At 40.1% G+C, this 17,888-nt stretch overlaps 1 pseudogene; it reads right to left on the bottom strand.

Moving 5' to 3' along the window:
* Positions 1–6,859: 6,859 nt before the first annotated feature.
* On the bottom strand, positions 6,860–7,838 carry LOC110211681 (ribonuclease H1 pseudogene; annotated as a pseudogene).
* Positions 7,839–17,888: the final 10,050 nt, after the last annotated feature.

Below are 17,888 nucleotides of genomic sequence, written 5' to 3'. Positions count from 1 at the left end.
ATTATATATTGAACTCCTGGGTAGGAGTTAGAACCTTGTTGTCTGTATTTGGACAAACCATACTTAATTAGCTTTATTCTGATTTCTTTGGAGTTTTACTCTGGAGTGAGATCAATGAGCCAGAGAGAAATAATTATGCCTTTGGGATTAGACCCCTAGGATTATGCCCAAACCAAAAAATTCCAGTCCTACCCCCATTGGGTATGACTCTGAATGTGGTGAAATCAGAGATGAAAGCTGCCTTCCACCCCAAATTCCCTTCCTCTGCTACCACAAGCACTCAGAATTTAGAAAATAAAGCTTAAAAATGATCTTATAGTGTGTTGCCAACTAGGAATTGTCATCTCTTTCTCTGTGTCTGTATTATGTTTAGTCTGTATTTCATTAAGTCTAGTGTACTTCTTTCATTCTAAAGGGCACAAAGGCTCTTTAGTGTATTTGTATTCTATTTAGATTAACTAATTGAGATTTGGACTATTTCTCTAGTTGTCTGTTCCTTAACTCAAAATTAATTTGCTATTAGGCATTGAATCAAATAGAATGATTCTGGTCTCTTGTGGTTAAACATTTCAGAGTTTTAAAGTGTAGGTAGCTCAGTACACAGATGATAATCAGCCTTCTTGCCCTCTGTAGCAATTTGACACTGTTGACATGCATCTTCTCCTGGATGCTCTCTTATTTCTGGGTTTTTGTGACCCTGCTGTTTTGTGACCTCTCTTTTGCTGGACTGCTGTCCATGTCATGTTCCCTAGCTGGGGGTAGAACTCAAATCCTGTCCTGCAGTAGAGGATATCAGCAAAATTCCTCCATTTGTCTTAACTTAGAAGTGGAGAGCCTTTGTCCAGTTATGTTCTCTCCAGATTCAGACCATTGAGTCAAAACTGTCATGATTTCCCAGAAATTGGTGTAGATGAAGATCTTCTCTGCCCTTTTCCTCAAGGCTCCCTCACATGACAGCCATGTAGCCTAAAGGTCAGCCCAGTGGGAGAACTTGCCAGGACCTCCATTCCATATAGTATATCCTCTGTCACCAGATTAGTGCCCTCTGAACTCTAGTTATGAAATCTCTGTTGTCATAGATGGAGGCATTGGTAAGATGGGCAAAACAGCCTTCCTCAAGAGCTAGGTTCTTACAGGTGAGGACCATTAGGTTAACAGATGAGGTACAGTGCTAGGGCATAGACTAGACGCCTCAGCCTCTTGAGTAGTAGCACCTATTTGTGAAGAGCATTAGCATCAGAGGCATTCTGTGCCCTGCCAATTTTGTTAGGGGGACAATTTGCATCATTCAATTAATAATAGGTAACTGAATGAAAGGTGATTGTATGACTCATGCTACTTGTTCAGTAGCAACCAAGATCTAGTAGCAGATGAGCAGCTGCTCTTCAAAAGTGGTATATAGTGAGTGACTGCTTTTGGGGGGAGCTTGCAGTTCAGTTAGCCTAGAGGTCAGTGATTCTGGCTATTTCTTGGCATCTGCCAAAATCTCCATTCAGCTTGGTCTTTACGGATATAGTTAACATTTAGTGCCTATGTGCTAAGTACTTTACAAATATTATGTCATTTGATCTTTACAACAACCCTAGGAAGTAGATTTTAATATTATCCCCATTTTACAGATGAAGAAACTAAAGCAAACCAAAGTTAAGTGACTTGTCCAGGGTCACACAGTTTGTAAGTTCCTGAGATAGGATTTGAACTTAAATCTTCCTGAGTTCAGCACCACCACTCTATCCACTGCACCACTTTGCTGCACCTCTAGAAATATGGGCCCTGCAGGATCATATGGGACCTAGGGAAGAGATTATTAAATAGTCTCTTTTAGATTTTCCTGTTCTGGACTTCATTGAAAGAGTAGACTTGGTAAATGGGGGTCATTGGAAACACTCAAAGGGGCAATGTGAATTCTCCAAAACTCAAAGAGTCCAATAAGACTCTGGGTCTAGATCCTAGGGAAATGAGTGTTAATGGCTTATTCTGGATTATACTCAGAATCCTCCAGATTTTCTCTACCCACAGTATTCCTTAAAATTTGACTGAGAAGGCTGGGCCCTGGATTTTCTTAGGGTTGATTTTCTATCCCTTGTCTACCATCTGATGTATGGCTTCAGTCACTGTGGCCTCATCCATGGTAGTCAACATTATATCATCAATGAAGTAGAGTGCATCAGTGCCCTATGGAAGGGGAAAATGTAGCAGTCTGAGGGAGCATTCAGGTATCTCAAGGCAAAGATGATAAAAGCATACAGGGCTCCTTCCTAGGGGAAGGAAAACTGCTCCTAATTCATCTCAGCCACAGGAATAGAGAAACAAGTGCTGGGAAGGGTACTGAAGGGAAGTCAATAATCTTACACCACTTGCCCTAGGCTGCCTGGTCTATAATTTTGATGAGGTCAGAAACAGCAGTAGTGATGGGCATGATGACTTTGTTCAACTCCTGTAGTCCTCTGTAAGCTGCAGGGGCCATCTTCCTTCCCTAGAGACCACTCAGGATTGTTGTAAGAGTAGCTGGTATAATAAAGTACCCCAATTCTATCACTAGAGAAGAAATATCTTTTAACTCCCTTAGAACCTGATATCATACAGTGTTAAACACATGGGATGACTTGGGTAACTTCAAGGTTTTCCATTTGACCTATTCACAATAACATGTGTAGAGGTTGATGAAAGGCATTCTATACATACTGACTCCCAAGAGCTAATGGTACCCCTTTTCTCTATGGTCTGTTCTCTATAATTTCTGCAGATGAACTAAACGAGGTCAAGAGTTTAGGCTTCATGGTGCTAGCCCTATTATCTTGGTATTGAATTTCCCTGTACAGTTTTACTAGTACCCCCATAGGTTGGCTTTCTTTCTTTTATGTAATTTCATGTATTAGGAGCCACACCCAATGTTCCCTTAAGGAGAAGGTGTCATCACCTGTGGCAGCATACTCTGTGCTTTTTCATCCCATTCTCAGAGTACCTATCCACACTGACCAGTAGCGTTTACCCAGGCCATAGTTGCGTGGCCTATTCTCCTAATTCAAATTTCACCAGTTCATCAGGGTCCCAGCCTGAATCAGACCCACCTCTAACATTTTGCATTGGACAAAATGGCATTGTAGCTTACATTGCAATTGAAGTGGGGGAAGGATGCTGCAAATATGTCCATGAGGTAACCTTCTGGGTTTGAAAGATCTGGAGATTCAAGAATATAGGTGGCAGTAGTATCCATTAGAATAATGGCTTGAGACAATTGCAGAGGCAGAAACAGTTGACCATGGAAATGGTTGAGTGTAAGGTTCAGAGAGGTTCCAGATTAGGGGGAAGCAACAATGCAGAGCCTACTCAGCAATCCCATACACTACTTTTTATTCAGATGAATAACGCTCTTAGCAGATTATACCAGTAATTATGTTGAATTAATGAATCCTACTAATTTTTCCTTATGAGTTCTTTCTGTTTAGCTTTTCTTGTGTGAGTAAGAAAAAATTACTTATACCCAATTTATGTAATTCACTGAATTTATTTTTTGCTTTCTCCCATTTTGGGGAACTCCTGGACTTATGAGCCAAACCAGGAAGCTATAATAGGAAACTTAATAAGCCAATTAGTGTGAAAAAAGGAAGTCCCTCATTGGAAGAAGGCTCTCTAGGATTGAACCTGGTCTTCACTGAATGCTTGGGTACAGAGAAGGAAGGTGGTGCAGTACCCCAGTCCCGGTGGGTCCCTTAAGGTTAGACTACGTGCAGGCATGGGGGCATGAGATGGAATGCAGAGCTCTGGGAAGAGCAAGTAGACTAATTTGAATGGGATGGATAATATGTGAAGGGTAGTAATGTAAAATCATGCTGGAGAAGGGGACTGAAATCAGAGAATGATAGATACATTATTTTCTGTGCTCAAATCCCCAGTTCTTTTTGTCCTGTCACTGATCACGTCTTGCCAAGCCCCAACCATGGATGATATGCACTACCTTCCTGTTGAACATAGCTGCAGGAAATTACAAAACTGTGCTGACTGAGTCCATTACAAATTTATGCTACAAGGCAATCCTTTTATACTTCCCTAATTCATTCACTATCCCACTTATCATAATGGTGATTCCAAACCTTTTCATCCCTCCTGAAGCCTCCTATGGCACCCCTTTCCACCCCCCCCCCCACTCTCAGGGAAGGACTTTGCCTCATAGTTCACCAAAAAAAAAAATTGACACCACTCACTGAGAGCTCCCTCTTAATCTCCTCCTCCCCATCTCATGTCACTTAGATTATCTTTCTCCATGATTTCATCCCCCATACTTGTCTCACTTTAAGAGGTGGCCTTTTTCTTTGTCAAGGAAAACCTTACCCTATGCACAAATGATCCCATTTCATCCTGTCTTCTCCCACAGATTGCTCTCATTATCAACCCCATTCACTTGTTAATCTTTTCTCTCTCCCTGTCTGCTTGTTGCTTCTCTGTTGCCTATAAAACAGCCCATCTTCCCCCCATCCTTAAACAAATAAACAAACCCTCACTTGATACCACCACTGTTGCTAGCTATTATCATATATTTCTCTTCTCCTCCATGGGTAAGCTTGAGAAAGCTGCTAATGATCAGTGCTTCCACTTTCTCTCTTCTCACTTGATGTGTCTGTCTTCCAACCTTATCAGTCAGCTGAAACTGTTCTTATCAAGGTTACCAGTGATTCTTTAATTGCTAAATCTAATGACCTTTTTATGTCCTCATCCCCATATTGACCTCTTGTGGTTTTTGACACTGTCAATCACCCTCTTCTCTAGGTTTTTGTGACACTGATCCCTCCTACTTGGGTGACCACTCCTTCTCAGTATCCTTTGCTGGATCTTCCTCTAGGTCATTCACACTAACTTAATATCCCTCAAGGTTCTCTCCTTGGCCCTCTTCTCTTTACCATCTATTGTATTTCTCTTAGTGACCTCATCAGTTTCCCTGGTTCTAATTATTGCTGTATAGATGATTCCTAGACCTATATAGATCTACCACCACTTTTTCTCCTCTGCTGTAATCTTGTATCACCTTTTGGACATCTAGGACTGAATGTCTCATAAACATCTTGAACCCAACATGTTCAAAGCTGAACTCATTATCTTCTGTCTCCTCGCCAAAGAGCCCTCTGCCCTCTTCTGAACTTTCCCATTACTGTTGAGGGCACCGCTATCCATCTAGCCACTCAGTCTTACAATTTGACTCCTCCCTCTCATTCACCCCACAAATCCACTTTGTTGTCAAGTCTTGTAATTCCTACCTTTACAACATCTTTCTTATATATCCTTTTCTCTTCACTCATACAGCTGCTACCCTAGAGCAGACTTTCCTCATTTCTCACTTGTACTAATTAAATAGCCTTCTGGTTGGTTTTGCAGTCTCTCTCTCTCCCTATTCTAATCCATCCACTGATTGTGTCACAATATTAGGAGATGCTCTGTTTTCCAGCGCTAAGGTCCAGCAAGCAGGCTGTGCCCTGAGTTTGGCATAGCAACAATCCTTTACACCCACCCTCTCCATGATCTCACCCTCTGGCAAAATCATATAATTATTGTATTGCTTCGACCAGCATCAGGTGTTCTCTGAGCTTGGACAAGCACTGGACGAGCTTGGACAAGCACCTATTTTCTGGTCATGAAGCCCTTAAGTTTTGTTTCAGGTTTTTTAAATACTTGATGTTGTTTGTGTTATTATTGTATTTCTAAATTCTCTAATATTGTGAAATTTGACACCATTGTAATAGAAATGCTGTTAGACAAAACAACTTTTTAATCTGGATGCTGTTACACATGAATTGGGCTTTTAAAAGGAGGTGATAAAAACAGATTTTTGAAAGCTATTAAATATTTAATGGGGTATATTTTGTTATAAAGCAGATAATAATATATACTAGTGAATTTTCATTTGAAATTCTTGGCTATCATGAAAAGTATATAGGGTGGACTTAAACCTGTAGCTTCAACATATTGATTATGAGTGAACTATCAGGTATTTGCTGTATGTCTGAAGCCCCAGAATATGGTTAGTTTTAATTTATAAGCGAACAGTTAGTGAAACTTACATATATTAATGAAACTTATGTTAGGGAAACATCAGGAAAGCTATTCAAGCCCTAAGTTGTGGTTAGTGAAATTTTGCTGTTTAAGGTAAAAATTTCTGGGCCTATGATTTACTATTGTTTTGAGCTTTGGTTGCAGGGGTAGTTGTCTGAATTGTCACAAAGCCAATAGTAGAAAATGGTATGTGCTGCAGTCTGGCAGCTGCTAAAGGTGTATGTCTGTGCCTAAGAAAAGTTTTGGGGATGACCTTGGGATGGCCTATGTAGGATCTTCCTGACTCTATTTCCCCATTGTGCTATTTCCTTTCTGAAAAGGAAATGTCCCTACCTGGTTAATCTCGAGCCTTGCTTTTGATACACGATCACTATATGACTGGCTGTCAGATATGACTTATGCCTGGAATCAAACAGAGCTAAGGGATTTCTCCCTCTGTTATGATATATGACATTGTTATAAATATATTCCTCTTTTCCCCTTTATAGCATATTTCTATAATCAAGAAGTTTTATGAGAACGATACTAAATCTATTAAGTAATAGAATGATACTGGAACATCTCTGAGTTACTATGATGGGGTGCAAGTATGAATGTCTTATAATTTTAACCTATATTTGTGATTAAATTATAAGGATGATATCTTCCTAAGGGAGAAATGACTAGACAAGAATAAGACAAAGATGTAATGTAAAATATTTCTTTTTTTTTTTTTAAAGTGAAGGGTAGTTTAATATACTGAACCACACTTCAACAGAAAACTACACAGTCCTTCTAATCAAATAAGAATGTTTCCAAGTCCACCTGTAATAGTTCATGTCTTGTGGGAAAATTTTCACACAAATAATGACTAAAGAGCACTTGGTTTGCTTTTTAAACTAGATTATAAAAATTATGCTATGTTGATTCTTGAGATTTTTTAGCTCCTTCTCTTGCTAATCTATCAGCTTCCTCACTGCCTGCAAACCCTGAATGACCAGGAATATGCACCCATTTAATGTCTATGCCTTGAATAAGTGTATCAAGCTTAACAAAGTCTTCTTTGTTAATGACATCTTTTCCTGTGCTTGTTTTCCAGCCATTTTTCTTCCAGTCTTTAATCCAACTTGTTATACCACTTATAGTAAACATACTATCTGCGTAGAGAACCAGCTTACTGATGTTTTGATTCTTGGCTTGTTCAATTGCTTTACAAGCAGCAAGTATTTCTGCTCTTTGGTTCGTCTGTCGCCCAGGAAGTCTATCACCCACATTTAGGGGATAGTCTGGCCCCCAATAAACACCAATGCCTGCTCGTGCTTTCCTCCTCCCATTGCTGGAGCAGCAGCCATCTGCATAAACCACAGCTGCATCTCCAATGTAAGAAAATGTATCTTTGCTAAGTGAAGGTACTGAGTCTGTATTTTGTTTTTTAAGTTTTGAGCAAGGCTCTTCCTCTTCCCCTGATGACTCACAGGGTCTCTTGTGTGGCTTCACTTTCAGGTCTTCTGTGTCACTTTTCTTTTTCTGCTCTGTTGAACGATCAGGGGTTGCAGTATTTCGGACAAAGGCCCAAGCCACATCCTCAGTGGCAATCTTCTTGAACCTGGCAGCAGGAAATCGGTTCACTTGTGCTTGACATTCACTCCAGGTGGGGAACACGCCGGTCTTGCGGCCCCTCTTCACCGCGTAGAACATGCCGGCGCTCAGGCGGCGCGGGCCACAGAGGCCGAAGGCACCCGCGACAACTCTGGGGACAGCGGCCCAGAGCCTCAGCATGGCCCGCTCCGGGGCATAGTGGCCGGGGAAGAGGCTCCCCGCGCCGGGACAGGAGAGGACGCGGGGCCAAGGCTTCCGTACAGGCGGCCGCCGTGACGTTTCCTGCGCCGGGGCTCGGGCCGCACGCCCAGAGTCCCAAAATATTTCTAAATAAATAGAATAGCAAATTTTGAGAAAGCAAGAGGATTATATGATTGGCTTCCAAATTTATTTTTGAATATGTTATAGTAATAAGTTTAGTAATAAAGTCTCAAAATTAAGGATTTATTAATTAAGGATTAAGGAAATTACACATAAATTGTGTTGATAATGGTAAAGAAATTGAAATAATTTCCCCAACTATCTGCTGATAATTTTAAGAAGACAGAAGAGCTCATTTTATGGTTTAACCTTCATAAATTTTTAAAGATTCTTATGTCAGGTACAGGATTTAGGTAAGGATAGAAATAGCAAATGGCATATAAACTGAAATTCTCTGAAGTTTTAAGATTGGAGAACCAAATTTACTAAATTATATTAAATGATATTACTAACAGAATTATCTAGAAACCTCTAGATTTGGAACCAGAGAAGCAGAGCCCCTTTTACAGCTGTCCTGAGAATAAGCTTATTGTCCAAGAGAAAAATATCTAGGGACCATGTGACTACATGAGACATCTGGGACTCAAAATGTGCTGGTTAAATAGATTTTGAGAAGGAAACTTGATTTTAGTTATGTTTAAGTTTTCTTGGTTACCTTAGTGACATGTAAATCTCCTTTCTCAGAACTAGTTCATTGCAAGCCCTCTAAGTAGTTTGATCTGTACCTGATTTAATGTAACTATGTAATTATGAGAATTGTGAGGAAAAAATTTATTGCATTGTTTGAACCTAGCCTTGTGTGGCTGGGAAAGTGGATCATCCCTCTGTGTTGTTTAGAGACTTAAATAAGGACCTATGTTATGCTGACCAGAAACTCAGATCCAAAGATTGATACAAGGAGTTCTCACAATTGTTAATCAATATGTCCTGTTAACCAGGTCCTTCTGACTACTCCAGTAGCTGTCAACCATGTGGGTGTGGACTCCTGGATCATCTGAAGAAAGCCTCTGCTTTTGAGTGAATTGTAGAACCCTCCAGGGACCTAAAGGTCTATCTAGTATGGGTCAAGAAGCAGCTGACATCCAGATAGCTGTCCCGAGATTCTGGACATCATTACCAGGTATATAAGTACCAAAGCGCGTAAAAATATTTATAGTGACACTTTTTGGTGTGGCAAAGAATTGGAAATGGAGTGAATGCTAGAAATGGCTGAACAAATGATGGTATATAAATGTAATAGAATATTATGGTCCCATAAGAAATGACTCAAAGGGTGGATTGAGAGAAGCCTTGGAGACCTTGTATGAACTTATGAATAATGAAGGGAGCAGAACCAGGAGAACAATTTACACAATGACTATAGTAATGTGAAGGAAAACAACTTGGAAAGACTTAGGAACTCTGATCAATGCAATGACCAATCATGACTTTAGAAAACTAATGAGGCATACTTCCACCCCTTGGCAGAGGAGTGATGAATCAGAGGTGCAGAATGAGACATACATTTTTAGATATGGCCAATGTGTGACTTCATTTTGCTTGAGTATACTTATTTGATACAGGAAAAGATTTTTTGCCAAGGGTAGGTGGGTAAAGAGATAGAGTTGTGGAGGAGAGTGGGTGGGTAGTGATAGTGAAACCAAAAAAAAAAAAAGCAGAGAAGAAAGAAAAGAGAGCTAATGAAACATTAAAAAATACAAAGAGAGCAGAAGGAAATTCAGAAAGGAGCACAGAGAAGCAGGAGAATTTTGTCATCACATTAAGCTTATTATACACTTGTGAAACAAACTGTGCAGCAGACTTACACAATTCCATATGTAATCCTCTTTTTCTATTCTTTTTTGTATATTGAAATGTTTGTGTTTTTTTATGTTTATAAAGTTCATAATACAAATGAATTTTTTGAAAGAAATTTTCAGTAACTATGTTTCCTAGGATAAGATATGAATTCCTCAGCTTGGCATTTAAAGTCCTTCACAGTCTGAATCCTGCCCACCTTTTTAGGCTTATTTCACACTTCTCCCCCTCATGTACTTGATGTTCTAACCAAACTGGCCAACACAAAGTTTCCAGAACTTGGAATTTCATCTCCTGCTTCTCTGCCTTTGCTCAGGTTGGACTCCCACCCCTGGAATGTAACTGCCTCACCTGTCCCTCTCTGAATTAACCCAACTTCTTTCAAGATAGCTTGAGTGACTGATCTTGCTAGAAGCCTTTCTAATCCCCCTACTTGTTGGTGCATTCTTCTCCTCCTCAAGCAATCATGTATGTACTTATCTCATTTCAAGTTATATCCCCCCAGTAATCCTTGAGGGCTTTTTATCCCCAGCACCTAACTTAGTGCTTTGTACATTGTAAACTCTTAGTAAAGAACTTGTTGTTTTGGACTGTAAATACTCAGATGATTTGCAGGATTGAGCTCCTTGCACTTTCTACATTTGCACTAGTGTCCTGGGGTTTCTCTCAACCCCATATCCCTTACCAACTGAAAGCATCTTTTCTGACCCTTGGCCCAGGTGCAAAAAAAATCCTAGTTATAGTTTTGATAATAATTTTTTAAGCTTCAATTTCATACATAATTAGAGCCCTTTGCAAATATAGTGGTGGCACAATGGATAGAGTACTGGGCTTGGAGTCAGGAAGACTCATCTTCCTGAGTTCAAATCTGGCCTCAGACACTGCTAGCTGTGCAAGTCACTTAACCCAGTTTGCCTCAGTTTCCTCATCTGTAAAATAAGCTGGAGAAGAAAATGACAAAGCACTCCAGTACCTTTGCCAAGAAAACCTTAAATAAGGTCATGAAAAGTCAGACACAGCTGAAATGATCAAACAACAAGCAGATATAGTAGATGAGTCTTGTTTTTATTATAGAAAATCAAATATATATGAGGAAATTTTATATGTACAGGGTCATACATTTTTGACTGACACATTAAAATCTATAGTATTTGAGACTTACTAAATAATCATTTCTTAACATTTTTTTTGTTGAATAAAGAGAATTAGTGGCTGGCCTATGCTAGATAGCAAGGCAGCCTAAACTAGACCCTCCTAAGTCACTTTTGACTAATTTCTTGTTTGGGATGTTTTTATTAGGCTACTATGTGTTGCTTTATCTAGGGCAGGCCTGCGTAACCTGTGGTTTGGGGGCCGTTTATGGCCGGTGGGCTGCTTGTGGCACATCTCTACATGCAAAGGATGTTTTCCTCTATGTTTTTTGCAGGACTCCTGAAATCCTTTGGCGTGCCATAAGTTTTGCAGGTCTGATCTAGGGCTTTCTCTTTTTTATTGCAAACTATCAACTCCATGCACCTGATAATACAATACTCTATTACCTGATACCAAGTTAGTTCTTTCTTTCACATGCTGTGTTAATGTTGCATGATTCTGTGATGAATGTTCTTATGGGTGCTGTCAGTATCTACTCCTAGAGAATAACTTTGGGACAAAGACAAAGCATGGGAGAGGTTGGGAGACAGGGTGAAATCTTGAGTGAAGGCAAAGGGAACATGGAACTTCTTCCTTTTGGTTGTACATGAGTTTGAACTAAGGAGAAACTGCTGGTCCCCTACTCCATTTTTTCCATGAAGTGTCAAATAGAGAAGGGGAGAAAACAGATGTCACTTGCATCTTGGGGGTGCAGAGGCACTGGATGGAGAAAGTAAAGTGGGACAGATAACTAAGGATCTATTGTTGTCCAAATCAGAAAACCTGGGCTGAAGATTAAAACAAAGTATTGCGGAGGCAAGACAAACCAGCAACTAGAAGTAGAGATGGAGCAGGACTAGAAAGACCTTTGCTGTGAAGCCTTAACCACTGGTGATGTTAGGCTATGAGACCCAATCACCCTTCTCCTTTTCCATATGCTGCCAGTTGGGAGGAGATTTGCTTGGAGATGAGCAGGCTTGACAGTTCTTTTATAATTTTTTTTTTTTTGTGAGGCAATGGATTGAAGTGAGTTGCCCAGGGTCACACAACTAGTAAGTGTCAAGTGTCTGAGGCCAGATTTGAGCTCAGGTCTTCCTGAATCTGGTTCCAGTGCTCTATCCACTGCATCATCTAGCTGCCTCCTCCTTTATCATTTTTAACCTGTGTGTTAATAAACTATGTGACCACTAAGAACACTATGAGTCTTCTGAATGAAGTTGATCAATGGAGACAGGAAATTTCTTAAATAATTAGGGTAGTTAGGATGAACTAGATGGAGATTTCCATTATTGTCATAATTTATGGCAATATTCCAGTTTCCTTTTTCATATATGATCTTGTGCTAATAGAAAGGGTAGTAGTCAAGGAGCTTGAAGATGAGCATCCTTTAGTGAACAACGGGCATACTAAAAACTTTGGGGAAGTCAGCTCATGCACAATAGGTACACTCTGAGGCAACTACTTGGCTCAATGGTAGCACCACCTAGTGGCAAAATTATATACTACACTTTCTAGGTGGTTAATTCACTAATTAATCGACTGGTTCATTAAGGTGAAAGCTTGTGTTTCTGTAGCCTTACAGAAGGCAGGACATAAACTTGTAGTGGGTTGCTATTGTTAATGCATCACCTCAAGTGTCATCTGGAACAGCTACCAAGTGCATAGGCTGCAGGGTACCGCCACCATACATTGGGTTTGTCATTTGAAATATTGTGGATTATATGTTTTTTCTCCCACTTTTTTGTTGTTGTTTTCTGTTTAGCAGGACTTATCTTAGTGACACAAGAGTCATGATTAAGGAAGCTCACCCTGGGATTTTTTTATGATTCTGAATTTTGAGCACAATTTTATTATATACAAATATTATGTACATACATATATGTGTGTGCATACACATACACATATATTTCTATCTGTATTGCTATCTCTAACCCCCTTTTCTCTTTCTTCCTTTCTCTCCCTCTCTCTTTTCCTCTCCATCTCTATCTCTAGCAGGCCTCAGAGAAAGTGGGAAGCAGAGTAGGAACTGTGCAGGTCCCTGAACTGATGTGGGATGCAGCAAAGCCAAGCCGTTTGCTTAGTGTAATCTGGAACTAATGGATTTCCATCCATTCTAATGCCAGTATGATATCCAGAGGCCATAATCTAGTTACTTCCTAGGGAAAAATTAGAGGACGAAAGGGTGGCATAGTTGGAAAGCAGCTTCCTTTCTGGCTAGAAGAAGGAATCTCCACGATTTGCTAGGAGCAACATCCTAATGTACTACTTTGGGTTTGGCAATTTTTCACTAAAGTTATTGAAAGCATCCTCACGGTTTAATTGGCTCAAGGAACTAAGGTTCTGGCTATTGATGTGTCTTCCTAGTGGCTAGGTACAAAAAAGCCAAGATGGGAGGAGTTAGCAGCTCCTCACTCAGGCTTTAAACTAGGAGACAAAGGCAGGGAGTTGCACCCAAATGAATCAATGCTGTATTGACTATCCATTTCCTCCTCTGAATATCCTTTTCCTGCTCTGGCTAAATAATCCTTCTTTTGATAACTGTTAGATAGATTATAACTGTTTCAATCTCAAATGTGAACTTCCAAATTGGCTTGAGTCAGACCTGGCCCATTACAAAGAAAAACTACCTCCTACTTGGGATGGCTATAAGAAAAAAAAAAAGATTTGATTCTTTGTTGGATTGGTTTGGTTGAACTTGACAACACTCTAAACCTGTGGGGTTAAAGTCATATTGAAAGGGGTCCCTGAGGCCTGCATATTGACTTGGAATACCACAAATCAACATTATCTGTATTGTATTATATTTTTATTTATTTTGATAAACATTTCTCTATTACATTTTAATATACTTGGTGGCTGCTAAAGGAGTTTTGCAGGCTACAAACAGCCAGGACACGCATTTGACACCTTTGCTCTAAACAGGAGGTTCAGTGGAATACATTATTTATTTTAACAGGAAAAAAAACCGTATAGATTCCTAAACTGGTGCTATTGTGGCAGTTTTTAAATATTTTGAATTATATTTGCTAGTAAATAACCTTTTTAACTGTAGGGTTTTGTTTTACCTTTATTACTGTTAAAAATGGTTATACACAATACACTTTGAGGTTTTTTTTTCAACGTAATTTAGGAAATAAGGAATTGGAAAGATGCATTTTTGTGGTCCAAAAAATGGAGTAGCCAAGGTTTTTGTTTTTGTAATCACTACTTTAGTGATACCAGTTAAAGAGATTAGCCTTTATTACTGAGTTAATGCAAATAAGGTTGCTTTGGGAATAGTAAAGGGAGTTGCACTGTTTTGAAAAATCCAGCAAATTGCAGAGTTATCTACATGGGCATATTAGATGATTTGTGAATATACTAAAGAACAAACCTGTGTGTTGTTTTGTTTTATACTTACAATTAAGTGAGACAATATGCTTTTTCTAGGAAAGATTGCATTCTCCTGATATTTTACCAATAGAGTGTCTAATTTTGTAGCAAGGGATAACAGATGGATAGCATGTGTGATCCATTGGTATCCATCCAAGAGATGTAGAGGAAGTCACTGAGCATGTTGTGTGGACCCCCTGAGAAAGATTTATGGGATTGCATACAACAAGAGTGTAGAGAGAATACCCACTCTGATTAGATTACAGATCCATTAATGTATCAGACTGTTAAAGAAATATAGGTACAAACTAAAACTATAGTGATTGTTTCTGTTCACTTGTGACTTATGCAAAAATAAAATAACTTCCAAAGTTTTTATAATTGGTGTTCATGTTGTGCATTCAGTGTGGCATAGTAGAAAGCACACTGGAGCAGGCTATGGCTGAATCCCAGCTCTGTCACTATCTTGCTCACTATCCTTTGACAATTGACTTTACATCTCTGGCCTCCATTTCTTCATCCATAAAATGGAGAATAGATTCATCCTATTTCCCTTACAGGGTTGTATGGATCTAAAGATAGATACAGCATTTCTTAAGCACTTGTTATGTGCCAAGCATTGTACTAAGATAGGAAAGTGTTTTGAAAAGCATAAAGCACCATAGAAATGTAAGTTTCCCATCAGTGACAAAAAAGGAATGATTTCAATATGAGTGATATAAGGGTTCAATAAGAGGAAGAATTTTTAATAATGAAAGGTGTCAAAAAATGTCTACCTTATGAAATACTGTTTCCCACAAAGGGAACAAGTGTGTTCACTTGGAATGTTCAAAGAGAGGTTATATAAACATTTCTCAGGGGTGCCCTTTATTCATGGCTGAGGTAATTCAAAGATTCTATATATAAGCCTTCTCTATATAATTCTTCTATAATCCTGGACCAAAGTTCCTTTAATATTTGTGTAGCACCCCCTCTAGGCTCACTTTCCCAATACCCACTCCCACTGGCAAGTTGGGTCTGCTGAGAGCAGTTACCTACTTGTCCCTTCAAGGTTTTAGGTGTAACACTAGAGGGATGATATATTCCAATACTACCATTCATGAGCTCCCATCTGATATCTCTCCAATATCAATTAACGGTTGTTTTTGCTTAGTTTTTCTTTTAGTCACGTTCAACTCTTCATAACTCCATTTTTGGCTATTCTTGGCAAAGCTACTGGAATTGTTTGCCATTTTTCTTCTCTAGCTTATTTTACAGATGAGGAACTGAGACGAACAGGGTTAAATGACTTGCCCAGGGCCCCGTAGCTAGTAAGTGTTTGAGGCCAGATGTCTTGCTGACTCCAGGCCTAACGCTCTATCTGCTGTGCTGCCTACAAAAATACTCCCCCAAATCAAGAGAGGACATACTATCCCCTCCTATCCATGGTCCTTGGTGAGAGCAGGCTAAAAACTGAAGTAGCTGGTATAAAACATCCTCCTCTCCTTTCCCCTCCTTTCCATCTATGGACACACTCTCCCTTCTGAACACAGTCCCTCTGGAGAGTGGGCTGGAACTTGCAGCACAAAAGTACTGAAACACAAATGTAGGGAAACAATGGGGCCAAGGTGTACCTTGAGACTCCTGACCACAGGAGTCCTTTTCTATTTTCAAGCAGTCCCTACTAAGTTCACTTCAGGCTGAGACACTTCCTGAGCTGGGCTGGCTCCTTCTATGATGCTTTGTCTTGCTTAAAGGTCAATCCACTTCTAAGATGGGTGTGGTAGGTAACTAGGCTGCTGCAGAGGCTCCTTATCCACCTCAGCTGCTATAATTACTAGCAGATTCTGCTGTTGAGTCCAGCAATTGGAATTCTGATTGCTCTTCTGATTTTTTGGAGCTCAAAAGACTACAGCCTAGTTAATTCCATCTCCAAATATTCAATCACCTAAAATTAGGAAAGAATAAGTACAAGAGAGAAAAGAAGGTGGTGGGTCCTCTACCCTGTAGATCACAGCAAGTAGTCTTCCTTACTCAAGAGCTGCTAGGGAAGAAAGCAAAAGATCTTCTGCTAGAATCTTTTTTATGCACACTCAGTTTTAGCTCAGCCTCTACTGAGTCATTAGCACCTTCATCTATTTAGCTAACTAGAAAATTTATCAAAAATCACAAAATCACTCACAGTCAATCAGCCACTTGGGGCTAGGAACTGTCACCCCAAAATTTGAGGTATTGGATTGGCAACTGGTAGAAAATACTTGGACAAGCCCTGTATAACAGGAAGAACAAATACCCACATGCTCTAAGAACTAAGCCAATACCATCCAGTTACCCATTACATTTATAAATTATTTTCAGTTTTTAAAATGAAAATGCCATGTTAGTTTTCATTGTTATAGAAAAATTTTGGGGGGCGGAGCCAAGATGGTGGAGTGAAAGCAGTGACTTGCTTGAGCTCTTCTCCAAACCCCTAGAGAAATACTCATAAAAAATGTCTCTAAACAAATTCTGAAGCAGCAGAACCCACAAAAAGACAGAGTGAAACAAATTTCCAGCCCAAGACAACCTGGATGATTGATCAGAAAGGCGTATTGTGTCGGGCTGGGAGCGCAGCACAGCGCGGTGTGGGTGCACAGGCCTCAGCGTGGGTGCGCAGGCTGCAACAAACCTGGAGCAGGCCTCAGAGGACTGAATCTCGGGCAGCTGTGGAGGTTTCCAGACTTCTCAATCCACCAATGCCAAAGACAAATTAGAAGGTCAGTGGGAAAAGTCTGTTTCTGTTGGTGCCTGAGAAGGGAAGGTGGGGTTTCAGCTCCATTGCCCAAGAGTGTGGCCCTGTGGGGGGGCAGCTGCTTCCCGAGCTTCAGCCCACACACAGACAGAGGGGGAATCCAGTGGCTGATCAGAGAGGGACTGCAGGGATCTCTTTGCCAGTGCTGAGGCAGGAATCTCTTGCTTTGCCCGTGTTTGGATCTGGGCCACAGTTCTGGGCAACAGTGCTGGGGTGAGGAGGAGCGCTGGCTTGGTGGAGCTTGTAGTGGTTGTGGAGAGGAGCCCCCCATCACAGTTACAGAAAGGGGTACTTGTAGTCGCAGGCCAGGAAAGGAGTAAACACCTTGCCCCTTATCATACCACCTTGGAAGAACTGAAAATTTACAGGTCCCTACAAGTATCTCTGAAAACAGCTGTACAAACCCCGAAGCTTGGGACAGTACATTCTCCACATTGGAAGCAGATTCGTACCTTAACAAAGAGTTTAAAACTCAAGTAATTGGCTGGGATCATGAGCAAGCAGCGCAAAAAGAGTCAGACTATATTATCTTACTTTGGTGAAAAAGAAGACCAAAATATACAACCAGAAGAAGACAACAAAGTCAAAGCCCCTACATCCAAAGCCTCCAAGAAAAATATGAATTGGTCCCAGGCCATGGAAGAGCTCAAAAATGATTTTGAGAAGCAAGTTAGAGAAGTAGAGGAAAAACTGAGAGTGATGCTAAAGGAGACCCAAAAAAATACTGAAGAAAATAACACCTTAAAAAAGCCTAACCCAAATGGCAAAAGAGGTCCAAAAAGCCAATGAGGAGAAAAATGCCCTAAAAAGCAAAATTGGCCAGATGGAAAAGGAAGTCCAAAAGCTTACTGAAGAAAATACTTCCTTAAAAATTAGAATAGAGCAATTGGAAGATAGTGACTTTATGAGAAATCACGACACAGTAGAACAAATC

The sequence above is a fragment of the Phascolarctos cinereus genome, unplaced genomic scaffold (assembly GCF_003287225.1).
Source record: "Phascolarctos cinereus isolate Bilbo 61053 unplaced genomic scaffold, phaCin_HiC Scaffold_2;HRSCAF=192, whole genome shotgun sequence".
In the NCBI taxonomy this organism is placed as follows: domain Eukaryota; kingdom Metazoa; phylum Chordata; class Mammalia; order Diprotodontia; family Phascolarctidae; genus Phascolarctos; species Phascolarctos cinereus.
This window is presented reverse-complemented; position numbering and strand designations above follow the sequence as displayed.